This window comes from Myodes glareolus, chromosome 16 (genome assembly GCF_982192425.1).
Source record: "Myodes glareolus chromosome 16, mMyoGla1.1, whole genome shotgun sequence".
Classification (NCBI taxonomy): domain Eukaryota; kingdom Metazoa; phylum Chordata; class Mammalia; order Rodentia; family Cricetidae; genus Myodes; species Myodes glareolus.
Window position 1 is genome coordinate 62,489,229 of NC_142041.1, and position 15,287 is coordinate 62,504,515.

The following is a 15,287-nucleotide window of genomic DNA, read 5'->3' on the forward strand; positions in this document are numbered from 1 at the left end:
TGGTCCAAACCGGTTCCTACTGGTTAAAAACGGTCTGAGCCTGTTCCGACCGGTTCAAGCTGGTTCAGACCGATCCCGACTGGTTCAAGCCGGTTCAACCTGGTTCCGACCGGGCCTGACCAGTTCAGACATTCAAACCAGTTCCGACCGGTCCCAAATGGTTCAAACTGGTACTGACCACTTCCAGTCGGTTCAGACCGGTCCAGACTGGCTACGACCAGTTCAAGCCAGCTCAGACTGGTTCCGACCAGTTCAAGCCGGTTCCAACTGGTTCTGACCGGCTCAAACTGGTTCCGACTGGTACAGCCCGGTGCTCAAACCAGTTCCAACTGGTCTTAGTTGGTTCTGACTGGTCCTGACTGGTTCTAGCTGGCTCAGACTGGTTCCGACCAGTTCCAGTCAGTCCAGACTGGTTAAACCCCCTTCTGACCGGTTCAAACCTGTTCCGACCGGTTTCCACCGGTTCAAAATGGTCTGAGCCGGTTCCGACTGGTCCAAACCGGTTCAAACCAGTCTGAGCGGTTCCAACTGACACTGTCCGGTTCAAACTGGTTCTGACCAGTCTGAGCTGGTTCTGACTGTTCCTGACCGGTTCAAACCGGTTCCGACTGGTCTTGACAGGTTCAAACTGGTTCCGACCTGTCCAGACCGGCTCCAACCGGTTCAAACCAGCCCGAGCTGGTTCCGACCGGTCCCAACCGGATAAAACCGGTCTGAGCCGGTTCCGACTGTTCCTGACGGGTTCAAACCGGTTCCGACCAGTACAGACCAGCTATATTCCCAGAATAGTTTTTATTTTTCTTTGAGAAAATATCACATTAAAATGTTCTTCAACTTGCCTACTGAGAGTTTTATCACACTTTAAAGTTTTCACCTGAGAGAGCTGTCTGTTACCAGTACTGGAGGAGACGATGACATGCGTGAGTGACAGCTGCATGCCCGAGAGTTTGAGAGCTCCTAGTGGTCCAGGAGGGTGATCCTCCCAAAGGCTATGCACGAGCTGTCATGGGTACCTCTCACAAATGAGCACAGAGAGGCCCGGAGAAGAAACTGACCTTGCTGACAAGCAGACGGCATTTCCCAGAGGCAAAGCCAGGTCCATTTGATGAGACAGAAGGTAACAGGGATTCAGTTGACCGATACAGACAGGAACTGGGCAGTCAGATTTGTCACGGTGCTCCAGCCCCAGAGGAGCAGGGAAGGCTCTCAATCTACACAAATGGCCTTGGTCTTGAGACAGAAATATTCCTAGAACAGAAGAGGGTGATTCATCAGGCTGCCATGACTGGATGGAAATATCTCCTGAGAGTTTCCAGCCTTCTTTCTTCTAATCTGGCTTCCCGACTGTGTGCTTCTGAGATGACTTACCTGTTCTTGGAGATGTGGATAAAAAGTGGTCTCATGGGAGCTGGGGTCCTGCCCGTTTCCAGTGCACCTGCACACTGCAGCACCTATGGAGGTCGCACAAAGGGAACTATCCAGTCTGGGAGCTCCAAGTGCAAGCCATTGTTAATTAGATCAGCCTTGGGGGCTGGGGGCTGCTCATTTGATAAAACGCTTACTCTGCATGCACAGGGCCCTGACTCTGATCCACAGAACCCATGTAAAAAAAAAAAAGCCAGGCTTGCTTGTAACCACAGTCCTGGGAAAGCAGAGACAGGAGGATCCGTGGGACTCTCAGTTCACTGAACGCCCAGTCTAGCCTAACTGATGAGCTCCAGGACAATAAGAGATCTTGTCTCTAAGAAGGTGGATGCTGTTCCTAAAGATGAAAGCTGAGGTCCTACCAGCCTCCACATGCACACACATATCTATGCACATGTATATACACATAAAAACAGATTAGAAATGCCTGCCATTTTTGGGTGCTCACTGAGTTCTTTATACAGTCCCATTCATGGGTCCCTCACCATAGCTCTATGTTGTACAGGTGTGGAAACTGAGGCTCTTAGGAATGCTATTGCCCAAAGGCGTGCAGTAGCTAATGGCTGGTTCTAGATTAACCTTGACTGGTTTCACTGCAAAGAGCTTGCTACACATGCTTCCTCTGAGTCTTGTGACCTGCAGGTTCAGTTAGAAACTGTCTCAAAAAGTAAGATAGGGAGCGATGGAGGAGGACACCCAGTGTTACCTTCTGGTCTGTATGTGGGCATGCATGGGGTAGTGTATCTGCACACCACACACACATGCGTGTGCGTGTGCGCACACACACACATTGCTAAGTAGTTTACTTAGGAGCTAGTCACAAGAATCCCAGTATGAGTCTATGATGTGAAGCATCCGGAGTCATCAAATCCACAGAAAAAGAACACAAGAGGCGGTGCCAGGGGCTACAGGAAGAGCTGTTGTTTAATGGGTACAGAGCTTTAGTTTGGGTTCATTAAAAGGCTCTGGAAATTGGTTATGTAACACGTGAATATTTTTAGCACTACTCAACTGTGTAGTAGAAATGGTCAAGATGGAAAATTTTACACTGTGGTTTTTTTTTTTGTCCTTCCGAAAACACTTCTGAAAATAATAATAAAAAAACACATAAACCTTTCCTCTAGTGGGGATTAATGATTAGAAAGGTTAAGAGACTCTGGGCTAGGGCACAGCATTGTAGGAGGCCGAGTACACCTCTGGAAGAGCTGTGGCAGCAATGCTAGCCCTTCAAGGTTGTAGAGTTCATGCTGATAGGCTAGAGTTCTAGCCCTACAGGCTACAGTCGGGAAAGGTTTTAGGAAATATTCTCGTTGTGTAATGCATGTGGTCTATTCAGTTCTGCCACCTTGAAACCCCTTAGTAGGGTGTTGCAGCTCCTGGGTGCAATCCCAGAATCCTGTGGGAGACTGATACAGAAGCATTACTATGAGTTTGAGGTTTGAGGCTAGTCAGGGCTACATAGTGAGTCGTAGGCTAGCCTGAGCTACAGAGTGTGGCACGGTCTTGAAGCGCCACAGATGGAGAAAGCAAAAGAACTTAAAAGCAGTCCTTGGCAGTGTACGCATGACCAGGAAAGGCTGCGCTCCAGTCAAGCTTTACCCAAGACAAACACAGCTCTAGCTGACCCAGGGACCATAGTTTGCTGACCTCTGCTGTGCACCTGGAAAATTTGTCAGGGATCATTTCAAAAGCCATTTTAACATCTTTGCAAATATTGGATTGGCAGGAGCGGTGAGGAGAAGAAGCTGACTTCAGTGTTAGGCCCTGCGAAAGTTAGGGGTGTTTGCCTCCCTTCATGGTAGGACAGGCTCCTCTGTCTCTCTGACTCCTGACATCCAATGAAGGTAGGAAGTGAGCCCCTTCGGTGTGGTTTTAGCTGCAGAAGGGAGAGGCATTCTCAGATGTGGCAGTGCTGACACTTGAATGGGTATCTGGTATTTGCTGGAGGTCATTTGTTAGCAAAGCTCTCCCTTCCCTGCCACCTCCCACTCATCTCAGAGCTTTGATTCATTAACTCCAACTGCTAGAATTGCAGGTAACATTCAGAGTTGCATTTTAAGCAGGCAAGGAGGACGGCTTTTAAAGTGGCCCCTCTAAAAAGGTTAATATTATAAATGTATCTTAAATGTCTAATACATAACCAAATGCCGCAAATATGGAAATGTCAGCCATGCTAAAAATCAGAGCAAGATTAAAAAAAACACAGGTCAACTATGCTCTCTCTGTGCTGTACTTTATGGAGGCCTATGCTGCTAAATCAATTGCTGGAGAGATGCCTTAGCTTCCATGGAGATCAGTAGGCAATGCCTGGAAGCTAGTGTGGATCAGAAGGGGAAAGACCCTAAGAAACAGGGAAGGGATCATCATCATGGGCTGGTCTCATTCTGTCAGAGTGTTGCTTTTCTCCAGTGCATAGTAAGAACGGTAATTGTTTTCTCCAGAAAGTTCTTAATTAACTGGGAATTCACCATACCTGTTGGAAACTTTCCCCCTAACACTTAGGCTAGTGAGTGGCATACAGGACACGCTCTAACAAGATCCTTTGAATGCTGACCTCTCTAGTATCTATCCTCACATCTCTTTTTTTTTCTTTTTGGGGGTCTTAGAGTTGATTAGCAGTCCATTAGACAAATACTAATGTTTTAGGTTTGACTTCCCTGAAGGGTGCTTGGGTTTTGTGGGTGATGATATCAGAGTGCTCCTCTTCTAAGACTTGCAGGAATTAATGCTGAGAAGAGTCCCAGGTGCTGTGGAGGGAGGAGCTCATGATGCTTCAAGTAGACTCCAGACGGGACTCCTGCCTCGCTCTTCAACCAGCTCTGCAGGCCTGTGTGTGTGCTGGAAAGATAAGATGCAAGAAGAGCCTGTGCCTGACTGAGTGAACATGACTATGAATGCGTGTTTGTCTGAACAGGGCTGACCGAAGACCACATAGGGCTCGTGAGGTGCCTGGGATGCATTACTGAAGGAAGAACCCACTGGTGGGTCCTAGTGTGATCTCATGACCTTGAAACCCCAAGAAGTGTGTCTTAAGTCCTGTGTGCCTCTTAGCCCACTCTCAGCCTTTGGGTAGACAGGCGTGTGAAGAAAAAGGTGAGGTTAAAAATGTAGGTCAAATGGAGAGCTGAGACCCTTGTCTTTAAAAACCTTTCAAGAGGCTGGAGAGACGGCTCAGCGGTTAGAGAATGTCCTGAGTACTCAAGTTTGGTTCCCAGTGTCCCACAGGAAGCTTACAACGCTATGTAATTATTAACGCTGTAATTCCAGCTCTGGTGGATCTGACGCCCTCTTCTGGCCTTTGTGGGCACCTGCACCCATGAGCACAAACCCACAGACAGAAACACATAGATACACAACTAAAAATTAAAAAAAAAATAAATCTCTAAAGGGACTTTCAGAACAAACGTGGATTTTATCAAGTTTGGGAAGTTCTGGGGTCTTCAAGGTCATTCATTCTAGTAGAAATCAATTAATACTGTGTATCTATTCCCAAGAAGGGTTTGTTAAACCTCTGGAGTCCTGGGCATCATTTCCCTGACTCTATAGGTCGGGGCTGTGGGGTTGGAGGCAGCACTGGGAATCGGTATGTATGATTCGTACATACTTTTCCTCTTCCAGGTTGTTCTGGTGAAGTTTGTCCAGAATCATCCATGGAGAAACTCTAGGAATAATCATGGAATCCACCATCCAAACCAGGTCACTTTGGAGCATGACTTCCATAGTAAGCCTGCTTTGGTCAATGTCATGCCCACTTGTTTACCTATCGCTTACAAATGCTTGCACAGTTTAGCAGTAGAGTTGAGTAATTATGACAGAGACCTTATGGTCTGCAAAGCGTGAGGTATTTATTAAGTGGTTCTTCTTCTCCTTTTTTTTGCGGGGGGGGGGGAGGGGTTCGAGATAGGATTTCTCTGTATAGCTTTGAAGCCTGTCCTGGAACTCACTCTGTAGCTCTTTGTTTAAGGAGTCCCCTCTTGTGTCTGCTGACCCTGGTTGGCGTTATTGCTTAGCAAATATTTGTCCCTTGCCTGCTCCTGCGGGGAAGAGAATATGCTTCTCTGTGTCATAGATGCTGGGATTAGTCTGTGACTCTCATCTCAAGCGATGGGCTAATAGTGGACATAACGTGAGCTTGCACTGCGAAGCGTGATCTCTGTTATTCTCTTATGTCAAGGATAGAATCCTGTCTAGTCAGCCTGCCAGCTCAAGGAGACTGAGAGACTCATGAAGCAGCAGCAGACTTGTGGTTTGAGTAAAACCAAGCCAGCAGAGCCCTCTTGAATAGCTGATACCAACCTCCCCATAGTCACTGTTTTGTTGTTGTTTTGTTTTTTGTTTGTTTGTTTTGTTTTTCCAAGACAGAGTTTCTCTGCATAATAGCCCTGGCTGTCGTGAACCTCATTCTGTAGTCTAGAACTCATAAAGATACCAAGTCTCTGCCTCCCGAGTGCTGGGGTTAAAGGTGTGTGCCACCACCACCCAGCCAAGTAGACTGATGGTTAATGTGCCATGGAGGTTTCGAGTTGCTTATTAATCAGTGTCAGTGTGATAATTTCCTGGTATAGGATGATATTAATAATTAGTCATGTGTACAGGCATAACCTGGGTTTGATTACTTTAGCTCCAACTGAGCCATCGTCTTTCAATTGGAAGGTGGGTATTTGGCCAAGCAGCTATGTATGTAATTGAATTGCCTGGTCCTTACCTGAATGATGGGTACACAATTGAGCATGTGAAGGATGGGTGGGGTTTAGTGGGTGGATTTTTTTGAGGTAAACTGGAGAGGGTCCAAGGGAACTGGGGGCTAAGCTGAAGGTTGCATTAGTTGACAAAGCCCCTTTCCAGATGCCCCCTCTCGTGATGAATGGTCTCCATCCGCTGAGTAAACAGCAAGACAGATGTAAGCAAAGGAAAGCAGCACCAAGAATAATCACACAGTCCTCACTTATTTTGATTCCAATTTAATATTGCTTAGCAAAAGAAAATGTGTTGTGAATAAACAGAGATCAATCCTGCCACTATCAAGGGGCAGGTGACATTAGCAGAAGAAAGCCTTAAATCTTTTGAGAGCCCCCACGATACTACACACACACACACACACACACACACACACACACAGTACAGAAGGAGGGGAGCCTTCCCCTGAAGTTCCCCACGTGGTTTGTAAAGCCAAGTGGTCACCGACACCATTATCACTTTGTGCTGGGAATTTAGAGTGCAAACTGGCTTTCATGGAAAATGTTGACTTGTGTGTTTGTGTATGTGTGCTGTATGTGGATGGGCACATTGGTATGCTTGCTATACTTTATAGCTACATGGCTTTGTGTGCCTATTGCGACCTGTAAGTGTTTACATGTTTGTATATAGATTTATGGGTTGTTTTATTGCATATGTTGTCTGATACTGCCAGGGCCCCCCTTCCTGTTGGCTTCCCTCCTGAGAATGTGGCCATCCCTGGAGGAATGCAGTGCGTAGTTTGCTCTTTAGAGGCCTGCTAAGGCTGTGTTTTAACTATGAGTTGATCATAAGTTTCTGTTCATTCTGCTTATGCCAGAAAGGCCACAGCTCTGTTTGTGGCCATGGAGGTGGCTCTCTGATGTGACTCTGTGTGATCTCTTTTGAATATTGTGGATAGCAGAGCTTTCAAGCAAAACCCTGATCTTTCCCGTAGCTCCTCTCTATACCACTTCAGTCCCAGGTTGAGCCTGTTTGGACGGATCACCCCAGGGTACTTAATCACAGGGAGTTAAGAGGCAGCCAGGAGGGCCATGAAGGGCAGGGCTGCAGAACTGAGCTGGACCAGCTGAGAGGCTGTGCAGGGGGAGCAGAAACTCATCTACCCAAGGCACAGGCAGAAAATCTGACCACACAGATTGGCCAAGGTCAGCACTCAGAAGTAGCTTTAAGCAAGGGATCTGGGGAGAAAAAAGGAGATGCTGAGAACAGCCAGGGATCAGGAGTAAGAAGTCTACGTCATGGCTGAATACTGTCTGTGAGCACCTGAGAAACCCAAGGCTCTGGCCTTTTCTATCCAAATGGTTCAGAACTGTTTGGGTGGGCTTACATGCCCAGGGATAGACCAGGCAGCAAGTAAGAGCCCTCATATAGGAAACACTCCCTAGCAGAGACAGTTCACCCTTCAACAGCTCAGAGCAGCTCTGGATCAGTCCCCTCTTCCTGATTCTCTCCAATCTAATCCTGGGGTTCTTGGCTGATCCTATCAGCTTCTCTAAGAGCCTGTTCAACTTCCCTGGATATTTAATTTCCCTCTGGACATTAGCAGCCAAGAACCCAAGCTATTAGAACGAATGCTTGTCATGGACTGCCTCCCATCAAGACTGAGTGTTGCGTGTGTCCTGGCCTTATCTCTCCGGTCAGTCTGATGGTTCCCTGGACACAGGAGGAGCTAGCTGCCACTGCTCTGCTTCCTTCCCACGCTGAGCATTAGAGGGTGCTCAGGCCAGCTCCTCTCACTGAGATGCGACTTCTTAGATGATGAAACTGTCACCCAAGAGAGACTCAACTCAGGCTCTACATTCTCTGAGCTCAACACTCTGTGTGATCCTCCCTTCCATGGCCCATCGGCCCAGCCCTGCCTAATTCTGGAGGCAGTATATCCTCACCACCATCAACCCTGCCTTTACTTGTCCTCATTCAGATGTGACTCCATCTCTTCTCCATGCACAAAGCATGTCTATGCCCTCTGGAGGCCCCAAAAGGCCATGGGAGGCCTTCATCTGTACTTCCCCGCTTACACCCGAGCTAGCCTTTGCTTTCTGTACATTACAAATGGTTCCTGCTCTTCAGAGCTTGTGGTACCTTACACTTCTTCGAAGACTCTCCAGGTGTGTAGAGAGCTGTGTAGTGCCGCGCCTTAAAGATGGCGCTGGTTTCCTCCTTCCACCTCCCCGATGGTGAGTGCTCTCGGTCGTAAACAACTCCATATATGGCTAAGGCTAAGGATCTGGCTTCCTTCTGCGTTTCTGGACCTGTCTGCATTTCCCACGAGGCATGATGGGGTTGGCTCCCCAGAGGCTATTTAAGCTGTGGGCTGGCTTTCCCCAGGGTCAGAAGATTGTTCAAGGTTCCTGAATAAACCACAGAAAGCAGAGTCAAGTGTTGCGTCTTCCTTGCTGGTCGAGGCGGGCGTGACACAGGTGCTTCCACGAAGTGTGCAGGTGCCCTATGGAATTTGCTCTTGCCTCACAGAGCACTCAGTAAATCGCAGGGTCAAAATTTGTTGGCTTTAAGTGAGGTGTGGGTGACTCCTGTCTGTTAATCAAAGCATTTGGGAGATTGAGGCAGAAGGCTCACCTGGAGTTCAAGGTCAGTCCGAACTACGTGGTGAACTCAGAAGAGCCCGGACTACAGAGTGAGAACCTCTCCCAGATAACAGAGGTCTGGGGGATGCCTGCTTTCCCCAGGTACATATTTCAACTTTCCTGCCAGATGGTCAGCTCCCCCAGAGTGGGGCCACATCTCAGTCTCCACTCCCCACACTCAAAGCCCAGTCCAGAGTGGGTTTTCACTGATGCATTTGAAATAGTCTTTGCACAAATTGCCAGAGAAGGAAGGTCCTTCCATGAAGCAGGAGACGCTGATGGGGAAGAAGAGACGGAGCTGGTGGCATGATCCTCGGAGCAGGCATGTGATAGCACCCAGGAACATGAAGTTAGATGTCAGCAGTCACACTGTGACCTGGTAGGCAAGTGGCCCCAAAAGGCACCTATCCCAGACCATCTGTCCCTGTTACACAGCTGTGGGAGGCAGATGCCAGTGGGGAGCAGCCTGTCCGGAAGAACTGACCGAAAAGCCTTCATCACTGCATAACCTGAGTCACAGGTGTAGTTTCTCTGGGTCTCGGTTTTCTTGTCTATAAATCCATATCTACTAGGTTTGGAATGAGTGTCAGATGAGATGATACTGGATCTTTCTGAGGTTTCTCCCAGCACTGAACCCTGTTTACATAGATTGACATGTCATGAATTGATGACTTCGAGACTGTATTTGTTCATGTCTAGCTAGCAGACAGAGTTCTCTTTGAGGGCAGACCCCATATCTCATCTCTATGTTCACTTACACATTCCCGGATAGGTGCCAGCCCACATCTGTTGAATGAATAATGAATGACCATGAATTAGTCTGAAGGATCCACGGCATAATATATAGCAAAAGCTTATTTATTTAAGATTAAGGACAGAGGCAAACTGAAAGAACATTTCAAAAGAAACAGAAACTTTGTGAAGAACTTTCTAAATTAGGAACCACTGAACCCACGACTACCAGCGTGTTTTTCACTAGAGGTTCGGGCTGGGGAGGCTGTCTTGTACAGATAAGGCTAATTTGTAATTAGTAAACACCCATTTGCACTCAAATGTAGCAAGGTGCTCAGGTTGGAAAAAAAAAAGACTTTGTTCTCCAAAGTGGACAAAACATCACCCCTGCAGGGCTGGAGATTAGCATTTTTTAACAGTAAAATTCTTTCAGGTTTCCTTCCATGGTCACTGAGTTCTTCTGGATCCCCAGATACTCTGCTAAACACAGTGCAGATTAAGGCAAGGCCTCTTGTTCCCACGTGCCTTCTGCTCTAGTGAGGGGTGATGGTCAGTAAGTCAGAATTTCCAACCATGGATGGAAAATCTGGGCAGAGGTTTTCTATAGGAGGGTTGGCTCCAAGACCTCGTTGCCTTGACTACTTTGGACGAGACAGCCAGATCCCAAGGACAGCGGAGCTCAGAGAGAAGGAAGAAATGGTTCAGTGGTCCCAAGGAGGAAAAGAAGTATGAATATTCAATCAAATGGTGGATGGGGCGGGAGTGGGGGCGACACGACCGAAGTTGGAGAAAGAAGGGGAGCATGAGTTGCGAGTATCACGATCCCTGGGTTTTGATTTTACTGTCTGTATAAAAGAAATGTAAGCAGGGATATGGCCTGATCAGACACATGCCTTTAACAAATACCTCTGGCCCTTGTGTAGGGACCAGGGATGGAAGGATGCAAAAATGGAAGCAAGAGAACACTGGGTTAGGGACTCCAGCTTTCTCCATTATCTGAGCATCCCTGTTGCTTCTACCTGGTCAGGCCTCTACTCAGCTGCCTCATCATATCCTAACAGGCGCACCATCGCTCAGAGACTTCCCGCTCCTTGTGGCTGGGTTGTCAATGCCTGGGCTGCGTTTTCTCCAATTATCCCATCCTCCCCTATCACTTCAACTACCCAGCTCCACGCACACCACCCTCCACCGCATTGCTGCTGATGGTTGTTTGACTCTTGAAGACCCTTGACCTTAAGTATCTACTCTACCACCAACTTCTCACCCTACCAGACTTCGAAGAAAGGGTAGTGGCTTAGAATAAGGTACTCACAGCAAGGTGGGAAACATGGAGTCACCATTGATGTTTTCCAGTGTATTTCTGGAGTAGAACCAACAGCCTTAATGGATTAACTGACAGGGGGAGAGAGCAGAAGCTTTAAAGAAGAAATCAAGGAGAACTCTCAGACATTTGGTTTAGCATAATAAGCAGTGGTGACACTTTGTAAAATCAGAAAGAATGGAGCAGGGGGAGCATTTTGGGATTTTATCAGTGAAGATGTGCATGCACACACGTGGTTGTGTGTGTGTCTGTATGTGTCTCTCTGTGTGTGTCTAGGTGTGTGTACATGCACATGAATTAGGAACAGAGTGTTTTGGCACCAAGAGTTTTGTTCTGACCATGGCAAGTTTGAGACCCCCATTAGACAGCCATGCAAAGATGTCCAGTCACCCATTGAGTATTGCAACTTGAGCTCTGAGAAGTGATTAAAGCTGGAAATATACATCTAGGAGTCATTTGCATATAGATTACCAAAGGTGAGGGACGCAGATAAAGAAGGGAAAGAGGCCCAAGTAGAGCCCCGAGGCACTTGAATATTAAGTTTCAGCAAAAATGGAGGAACCTGCAGAGAGCTGGACATAGAGCCAGTGACTTGGGAGTGGACCCTGAGAGTGAGCCATTTCCAAAGCCAAGAGAAGAGAGTGCTCTAGAAAAGAAGAATGAACACTATCCACTTCTGAAGGGAAGTCAGCAGTGTGAGAACGGAGAGGTGGTCACCCACAGCCTTGGTAGGAGGTCTGTGCCGTGGTGGGTTGGGAAGACGAGGCGGCGCAGAAAGGCCGATGGAGATACCTTTTACTTGAAGGAAGTTTTGTTGTGAAAGGCAACAGTAAAGAGTGGAGCAGTGGCTGCAGAGAGAAATGGCTGAGTGTGCAGAAGGTCTGAGAACAAGCTTGTCTTTCCAAGGTGATGATTCTGGTGAAATGGAGGAACAGGAGGGACACAGGAGGCAGAAAGGCAGAAGCAGGTTCTCTGGGCTAGAGAGATGAAGGGGATCCAGGACACACAGAGAGAGGTGGCTTCTGGGATGGGCAGGTCCGTTTGATCCACAGGAACAATGAGAAAGGCAGAGATGACGATGGCTCTCTCCACAAGCTGTGGAAGGCTCAGAGTGCCTGTCTAATTGTGTTCAAGTGTGCACCGAGCACTGTGGCTGTTGTGCTTGCAAATGAAAGTGTTGTGGGGGGAAGGCTGTAGGAGTCTGAGTGCACAGGAGAAGGTGTGAAGCAGTCATTTGGAAGAATAGGCGAGTGAACTTGCTGTGAGAGTGTGCTGGGATTGCCAGGCAACACCGAGTGCCTCTTTCAGATTCCTGGCTAGGGATTTGAAGTTAGACCCGTTCTTGTGTGCATGTATATATTTTTTTTTCCTCTAGCAACTCAGAACAAATGGGGAATCTGATCTGACTGAGCGCAGGGCTGCCCTGTGAGTCAAGAGGAGGCAGAAGTGGCAAAGAAATTAAGAGACATTTGGTAGAGAGTGATTATGACGACATCACGCGGCATCAAAGAACGGCTATGGCTAAAACGTGGCGGGCGGGGGTCTTCGGTGTAAACAGCTTTAGGAGTGCTGGTGCTGTTCTCTCTGGAGTGAGTGGACTGGTAGGGCTGAAAGCTGGTTTTAGAGTAGATACTTAAAGTCAAGAGTCTTCGAAAGTGAAGCCGTCGTCAGCAACAATAGAGTTGGGCTGATGAGTGTGGAGCTGGGTTGCTGAAGCGATAGGCGAGGAAGGGAGCATGGAAGGAAACGAGGCCCAGGCATTGACACAGCATCCATGAGGAGCTGGAAGTCCCTGAGCAATGGTGCGCCTGTTAGGATATGATGAGGCAGTTGAGTAGAGGCCTAACCCAGGTAGAAGGAACAGGGGTGGTCAGACAACGAAGAAAGCTGGAGGCATTGATCTTCAAAGAGATGGGGTATCTCTCCTGGCACTCCTTTCTCTCTCTCTCTCTCTCTCTCTCTCTCTCTCTCTCTCTCTCTCTCTCTCTCCCTCCCTCCCTCCCTCCCTCCCTCCCTCCCTCCCTCTCTCCCTCCCTCCCTAAACCGGGGCTGGAGTGGCGGCTCACCAGTGAAGAGCACAGGCTACTCTTCCAGGGTTTGATTCCTAGCATCCACATGGCAGCTCACAACTGTCTGTAACCCCTGTTCCCGGGGATCCGACTCCCTCACACAGACATGCGTGCTGACAAAGCAACACTGTACATTTAAGAAAAGAAAAGAAACAAGAAAAATAGCTCCATAAATCTCGGAAAACGATCCTGATCAGATGCAGAAGATTTCCTCAGGTCTTAGGCTTGTCTAAAACAATCCCAACAGCCAGTGCTCATCCCAGATACAATGACATCACTAATGTTCCCACGACAATGCGGAAGCCAGAGGACAGCTCACTGGAGTCTGTGCGCTCCTTCCACTCTGGATCCTGGGAATTGGACTGGGTCATCACGCTTGGCGGCAAGCGCCTTTATTTCTCAGTCTCTACGATCCCTGCTCACATCCCTTGATGCAAGTTGGAGTTTGTGCTTGAGGCTTGGGGGAGTAGGAGGCACATTCTTCCAGAATGGTGTCCATCTGTGCTCGGTATGTCAAACTAACTCTGAGCTGTGCCTTCAGAGCTCACCTTCCAGCACCTCATTGGCGGCTACTTAAGGACGCTTAACTGTTCTCAAGCAGCCCGCAGTGTGGGGGACTCTGTTGCAGCCCCTGCTGCTGGGAGACCATGTGACCCCTCCTAACCCTTCCTCTGCTCCCCACCCCTCACCATTCTTTTGCCTCCAAATTGTGGGAACATTTCTCCCTGAATGAAATCTAGGTCGTGCTGAGCATCTGCAAGTCCCTGCTTCACTGGAACACCCGAGAGAAAGGGGGATGGGTTGTAGAGAGGATGTGGTGGGAGGCGTCCTCCCCATCCCTCAGCCTTCCTTCTTCAGCTGAATGAAGTCCTCCTGCTCCTCCTCTGCCATGGTCAAGAGGGGTCAGACACAAGCAGCGGGTTTTGAAGCTTCCAGAACAGCCTCAAGGTTCTCCTCTATTCCCACTGCCTGACTGGCTAAGACTGTATCCTGTACCAATGGAAAGGACCCTGAGAAGACTCTAAGATGAGGAAAACTGAGTTCAAGAGAAGAAGAGAGGAGAGGAGAGGAGAGGAGGGGAGGGGAGGGGAGGGGAGGGGAGAGGAGGGGAGGTGAGGGGAGGGGAGAGGAGAGAAAAAAAGGTCTTGCCTCAGAGCAAGAGCTAAAACCTAAGACAGAGACAGCTTTATTCAAAAGCTTCCAGGAGTTGGCAAGACGGTTCACAGGTAAAGACGCTTGCTGTTGAGTTCTATACCTGGAACCCACATGACAGAAGGAAAGAACTGGATACAGTGACTTGTCCTCTAACCTCCACACATGCACCATGGCCGGTGTGTGTGTGCACACACACAATAATTGAGTGAGTCATTGGCTGGCTGAGTTTTAAAGCTGGAGAGATGGCTCAGCTTTAAAGGCTATGACCATTCTTTCAGAAGACCAGAATTCAGTTCCCAGCCCCCACATCTGACAGCTCACAGCTCCTACAACTCCAGCTCCAGGAGGTCTGGTGCCCTCTTCTGGCCCACACTGTCACTACACTCACATGCACAAACACACAGACATTTGTGTTTGCACATGCACAAAATGAAACATAATGCAAATCTTCAACAACAGTTTTGAAGCATCCACAGAGACAGTTAACAGTCTCTAAGTGGAGAGACCACTAGTAAGATGTCTGTGCTCTTTAAGTAACCCCTCACCCATGCTCCTGCAAGAGTGAAGCGCGTTGCTTCACACACACAAAGGCAAGAGGAAGAACCAGCTTGGAAAGGAATGGGGATCAGTGGGAGGCGGAGGAGGAAAGCGGGTACCGAGGTATGAGTGTGATCAAAACTTTGTATACATGTACAAAAGTGTCAGAATGAAACACACTATTATGTATCATTAATACACTCTGATAAAGCGTTTCTTAAATATTTTAACATTTCTGTGTTGTGGGTGTGTCAGAGGGTGTGATGGCTAAAGAAGCTCCATTTTATGCTGAGCTTCTTGGTACCCCCAGCCATTTCTCTCTGATTCCAATCCCTGGAAGATAAGTTCCCAGTAACCCTGACTCAGTGCCCCCCCCATGTAAATATGTATGTATGTATGTATGTATATAATAGCATATAATATAACATATATATATATGCTAGTTATGATATGACTACTGCTTTCTTTTTTTTTTTTGCTTCTGTCACTTGCTGTGCAGATACCCAAATGGCATGACCACATGACGACCATTGCTGCTGGACAAAGTTCCAGCATGTCGACATTGCAGGCCACAATTCTCCAGCACCTTATTGCTTTCATTTTTAATGATTCTCACGATGTGTTATGAGCGTTCCTTTATGCCTTTTCCTTTGGGAAGTTTTGTGTGGGCTTTGAAAGGTGAAAATGTATTAAACAGCAGCCCCTTTAAACAAAACAATTCTTTGG